Here is a 6,482-nt window from a genome sequence, read left to right as displayed (position 1 = left end):
ACAGGCTGAGTGGTTCTGTACCACAGCTGCTGACCCAGGGAGCTGGTAACCATATAATTCAGTTAACAGAATCTTACTCCCCTAGCTAGCAAGCTGTCGTAACATACTTCCAGTAATAATTTCCACTTCATGTGCTTCAGTGGTTTTTCAGCTCATGAATAAGCAGAACATAAATCTGAGTGAATAGTGCAATGCTGTAATGATGCAATAATGGTGAGGAGAGCTTGCCAACTCAAATGAGTTGAGGCAGTTTTACGCAGGACAGCCAAACAGGTACATTATAAGTAGAGCTGAGGATTCGTTTTTTGGGTTGGCTGAGCAGCTTGGCTTCTGAACACCAGTCATGGATTCCTGGGAGACTGCGCTTTGTGTTTTCTTCGCATCCTTCCTAGCAACTCTATTTGGTGGGCTCTATGCAGTAGGAGCATTTCGCAAAAGGAAACCCAAGGAACCTCCTCTGGACAAAGGCTTCATTCCATGGCTAGGACATGGGATGCATTTCAAGAAGAAACCTGTAGAATTTTTGGAATGCATGCAGAAGAAACACGGGGATATTTTCACGGTTCTGGTTGGGGGCAATTACTTACATTTTGTGCTGGACCCTTGCACTTACCGGGATATAATAAAGATGTCCAAAGACAAGCTGGATTTTGATACGTTTGGATTGAAAATAGTTTTTAATGCTTTTAGGTTCCACGCATCCGAATCTCATCACAAAATTGTGCAGCAAAACAGCAAGAAGTATCTGAGAGGCAAGAGTCTAGCTGCCCTGAACCAGGTGATGGTGGAGAAGTTGAAGACTGTGATGCTTCATAGCTGGGATTCAGGTGAGAATAAGAGACACTGGCAGCAAGATGGGGTTTTGCACTTTAGCTACAATACAATATTCCAGGCTGCCTTTTTGGCTTTGTTTGGAACTGACCCAGACAAAGATGTTGAGTGTGAAATAAACGCTAAGGAGAATAAACTAACACAACGTGGAGATTTCTTTGGGAATTTTCAGAAATTTGATCACTTATTTCCCCAAATGGTTTTTGGTATTCTGGACCCTCAGGGCAAAATGGAGACAGAAAGATTGAGGAAATTCTTATGGGACATACTGTCGGTAGAAAAGATCTATCAGAAGGATAACATCAGCAATTGGATAGTTGAGCAAGATCAGCAAATGGCTGAGATTGGGATGACTGAAAAAGTGAGGACACAATTTATGTTTCTTCTCCTCTGGGCATCTCAAGCCAACACTGGTCCAGCTGCCTTCTGGGTTCTTGTGCATCTCCTGAAGTATCCAGAAGCAAAGAAGGCAGTGTGGGAAGAAGTGGACCGAGTACTGAGAGAGACTGGCCAGGAAGTGAATCCAGGGAGCCCCATCACCGATGTCTCCCTGGAAACAATAAAGACTCCTCTTCTGGACAGTACAATAGAAGAAACACTGCGCTTGAAAGCAAATCCCTTCCTGTTCAGAAGTGTGATGCAGGATACAGATCTTAAAATGTCTGATGGGAGAGAATACATCCTTCGTAAAGGAGACCATCTACTTCTGTTCCCCTTCCTTGGACTTCATATGGACCCAGAAATCCACCCTGATCCTCATACATTCAGATACGACAGGTTCTTGAACCCGGATGGCACCAAAAGAGAGTTCTATAAGAATGGGAAAAAGCTCAAACAATACACTATGCCTTTTGGCGGAGGACCATCTATTTGCCCTGGGCGATTCTTTGCTGTCAGTGAATTGAAGATGTTTGTGATCCTGATGCTCACCTGTTTTGACATGGAACTGGTCAATGCAGAAGAGGAAATCCCACCAGTAGATGGAAGCCGCTGTGGCTTTGGAATTGTGCATCCTTCTCGAGATATTCAGTTTAGGTATCGATTGCGCTCCTAAACTTAAACCTGACTTTTATACATTGGCTTGCAACCATTAGCTGTTGTATACCCCAAACTGAAAACTAAACATGGTTAATCTTCCAAAAGTCCTTTCGCTAGGGAGTAGTATAATTACAGAGAGTGTCTGTGGTATTTAGTATTGGCAAAGGACAAAACCTACATTGGCATCTCTAGCTAATTACCGGTAAGTAGGATAGGTTTCCACAGGTTACAACCTGTTTCATCAGCTAAAGTGAAGTTGGGAGGTGTGCAGCCTCTAGAATAGGGAGAGAAAGAATAATGCAGTTCTTGTTGGCTCACAGTCAATCTTCTCTGACCAATTCATGAATTCCTGGAAGTCTGTCAGTCAGGCCCATGGACGGTGGCAGGCCAGGAATAGCCTTTTTTTGGTTTGGAATAGGCTTTTTTTGGTTTGAATTTATAACTTTATTCTAACAAGACTTCTGCCCCGGGCCACAGACAAGCTCTGCATGGGCCTGCTGTCTGCTGTGAAAGTAGTGGTCTAAGGTCAATTTATAGATTCATGGCAGAGGCATGATTTAAAGCTGGGGAAAGGTGACTTCCTGATTTCTAGTTTAGTTTCTTAGTCTCTCCCTCAGGGATAGCCAATTTAGTATCCTCCAGACTGCAACACCCCTTATCCTCTTACCATTGGCCATGCCGGCTGGGACTGATAGAAGTTGTAGTCCACAACAGCTGGAGCACACTACCTGATACCAGCACTTTAAATGTTTCAAACTCTAATGTACACTATTCTAAGACAACTAAGCTACATGTTTTTGCCTTACAACATGGGCAGCTGGCCTGTGGTGCTCCAGATCTTGTTGGACTGCCCCTCCCATGAGCCCCAGCTAGCATGGTGAGTGGTTAGGGATGATGGGAGTTGGAGTCCTACAACATCAAGAGGGGTCCAGATTTCTTACCGCTGCTTTACAACGTAGTCTTGCACACCTGTGATTGCTAAGCCTCTAAGGCAGTGATGGCCAAACTTGGCCCTCCAGCTGTTTTTGGATTACAACACCCATCATCCCTATCTAACAGGACCAGTGGTCAGGGATGATGGGAACTGTAGTCCCCAAACAGCTGGAGGGCTGAGTTTGGTCATCACTGCTCTAAGGCAACATCTTTTGCCCAGCAATGCTCTCGCCTTATTAGCAATTACCACTGTCTGTTGCCTTGGGAAGTAGTGCTTAGCTATAAAGCACCTGTCTTGTGCATATTCCTAACTGCTATGGGAGAGCAAAAGAGTTTGTGACATCTTGTGTTTGATTAGTACAGCGTACACTGGAATAATAGGTGAGGGAGTTGACGAAGCCAGAAACTGGGCTATAATAATAATAATAATAATAATAATAATAATAATAATATAATATCTATACCCCGCCAATCTAGCCGGGTTTCCCCAGCCACTCTGGGTAGCTTCCAGCAGAACACTAAAATAAAATAACCTATAAGTCTGTTACTATGAGGAGATAAACTGAACTAAATTGTAGAAGAACATGCTTAAGGATATTTGTGCAAACTTATTTTCCTGCATTTATGGAGTGTTTAGATCTTGTGTGATTTACTGGAGCCAAACAGAAGCATCAGTAGAACTGGGTGTTTACTTTGGAATGGCTGTGCTTTTTTTACACACTTTCTTATGAGACATTCACAAAACACTGTGAATATAGCATTCCTTACATGAATCGTGATTGCCCTGTTCAGTTTCTGTTTGCTATTTTTAAAGCTCCGAAAATCCAAATTTTATATATATATATATATAAATTTGCTGTGCAATTTTTCTGGTTTTGCTGTCTTTCTTTTAGTCTCTTCACCACTCTGGGTACTGGGTTATTTTCCTTTGGTATCTTCAACAAGAGGTTCCTCCCTTATCTTTTAGTTACATGCTTTTAAAAATGTGTTATGAATTTATATAGTTCAAAAGGCAAGCTTGCTTCATATGTTGTGATGTTTAATCTATTTTGCATTGTGCTATTTAATCAGCAGCAGAATAACTTATCTGGGGGTACATGGTCCTCTTTTCCCACTTTCAGATAAAACTGTTGTAGCCACTTTAGCTACAATCTGTGTATACTTAGGTAGCCAAACCCAGAAAGAGATTCAGTGTCATAACTGCTGAGGGCGCAGGGGGCGCTGTAGTCTAAACCACTGAGCCTTTTGGGCTTGCCGATCAAAAGGTTGGCGGTTCAAATCCATGTGAGCTTCCATTGCTCTGTCCCAGCTTCTGCCAACCCAGCAGTTCAAAAGCATGCTACTGCAAGTAGATAAAGAGGTACTGCTGCAGCAGGGAGGTAAATGGTGTTTCTGTGTGCTCTGGTTTCTGTCACGGTGTCCCGTTGTGCCAGAAGCGGTTTAGTCATGCTGGCCACATGACCTGGAAAGCTATCTGTGGACCAGTGCTGGCTACCTTGGCCTGAAAAGTGAGATGAGCGCCGTACCCCATAGTCGCCTTTGACTGGACATAACCATCCAGGGGTCCTTTACCTTTAAAGTAAAAGGTAAAGGTACCCCTGCCCGTACGGGCCAGTCTTGACAGACTCTGGGGTTGTGCGCCCATCTCACTTAAGAGGCCAGGGGCCAGTGCTGTCCGGAGACATGGCCAGCGTGACATCGCTGCTCTGGCCAGAGCCAGAGCCAGAGCCAGAGCCGCACACGGAAACGCCGTTTACCTTCCCGCTGGTAAGCGGTCCCTATTTATCTACTTGCACCCGGAGGTGCTTTCGAACTGCTAGGTTGGCAGGCGCTGGGACCGAGCAGCGGGAGCGCACCCCGCCGCAGGGATTCGAACCGCCGACCTTTCGATCGGCAAGCCCTAGGCGCTGAGGCTTTAACCCACAGCGCCACCTGTGTCCCCTTTACCTTTACCTTTACTTAAATGCTGAGGAATTAGTTAAAAATAGGAAAATTAGAGCAAATAATATAGCCAAGGTAGCCACCATCTAAAGGAGATGAATTTATTTGACCCTATCTACATCAAGCTATATTCTATCATTATCACCAAACTCCGAATATAATTGCACACTGTATTAATTAACATTATTTTTTTAATATATTAGAGGCCATGTGATAATTTTAGCTTATAAATGTTATTGTTTAATGTCTTAATTTGTATATTAAGGTACTTTTATAGCTCTGTTTAGAGTAGGTAATGATAACATAAACGTTTTAAGTTTTTTGTATCAATCCAGTATATTTTCTTTTAATTGTTGAATGATTCTGTGTACATTGCAGCAGCCTTTGGCTACGTGCAATAAAACTGACTGACTGGCTGAGTTAAAAATAGTTAGGCTACATAACTCTGGTACATATAGCTATTTTAAAAACCATAAAAATAAATGCCACCATCCATAATAGTTGAATCATGCCGTATCATCTGACACAGCTTCAATACAAAGATGAGCAAAACCTACGCATGACCTGTGTTCAGTTATAGCACAGTCAATTACTTACCTGATTAAACTTACCTCAGTGTGCTAAAATAGGACGCCTAGTCAATTAGCTAAAGCTGCAATGAGGATGACTGTAGCCAATACCAGCCGCAGCTGAGCACGCTGAGGAATTAATTCTTATTAAAAGCACAAGGAGATAGTATGGCTTTTAAAATATTGCAGATAATAGAGCTGAAACAGGGGCAGTGGCAATCCTAACCACTGGCTTCACTGGCTGGAGGAGCTCAGGAACAAGCGAAAGAGTCTCTCCACTGGCAGAAGGGCAAATTGAATCATCATTTACTGTGGATACCCTGCTATTCATGCTGATTAACTCTGCATGTGTAAACAACAAAATGAACTGGACTCCTTGGCAGGTTTTGAATAAAGACTCACAAACTTTTTATTGATAATAGCCAGTCAGATAAACTAAGGATCTGTACAATTTTGCAACATGCAGAGAATAAAATTTATTGATAAACCAGAGAGAAGAGCTGAGGGAAGTCTTGGGGGAGGGGAGGGGGGTTACTTTATGGGAAGGGGGAGGAGGAAAAAAAGGGGGGGGGGAATTAAGGATATGTTTTTTGATAAAATGTTTTGTTGAAATTCCTAATAAAAAATATTGTAAAAAAACCTCTTCATGTGTAGAGCCTCTGAACCTGGTATATGAATTTGGCCCCTTGCCTTGCAGGCACATACACACTGCTTTGTTGTTGTTCTTGCTGTTTAGTCATTTAGTCGTGTCCGACTTTTCGTGACCCCATGGCATAGCTGTCAACTTACAGATTTGAAAATAAGGGACCAGCAGCCTCGAAAATAAGGGATCAGCAGCCAAAATAAGGGGTTTTGCTATTGTAAAGAGTTACATACATTGGTAGGATTAACAGATGCTGTCAATCCGGCATGAGGCAGTTGTGGCACGGTGGCGGCCGCTGAAGTGCTGCCCTTCTGCGTCCCTCCCCATCCCCTCCTCTTCCTCCTCCCTCAGGCCACCTCCTCAGCTTTCACCGCCGCCTCCGGGCTCGTGGGTGGCGTGGGTGAGAGTCTCTCGCCCTCCCCCCCCTCGGGCGGGGAAGGGCCAATGGAACTCCTCGCACCAGGACGACAGCGCCAGCGCACGCTCTCTCTCACGGCGGAGGATCCCGAGCCGGGCGAGAATGAAAC

The 6,482-nt window shown here is 43.9% G+C and overlaps 1 pseudogene across 1 annotated transcript; it reads left to right on the top strand.

The window, feature by feature from the left end:
• Positions 1-204: 204 nt before the first annotated feature.
• On the top strand, positions 205-3,646 carry LOC307199182 (7-alpha-hydroxycholest-4-en-3-one 12-alpha-hydroxylase pseudogene; annotated as a pseudogene). Its single transcript has one exon. The product of its transcript is annotated as a 7-alpha-hydroxycholest-4-en-3-one 12-alpha-hydroxylase pseudogene (transcript).
• Positions 3,647-6,482: the final 2,836 nt, after the last annotated feature.

This window comes from Podarcis cretensis (assembly GCF_951804945.1).
Source record: "Podarcis cretensis genome assembly, chromosome: 12".
NCBI lineage: Eukaryota > Metazoa > Chordata > Lepidosauria > Squamata > Lacertidae > Podarcis > Podarcis cretensis.
Note: the sequence above shows the minus strand (reverse complement) of the source record. Positions and strands in the feature narration are given on the sequence as shown.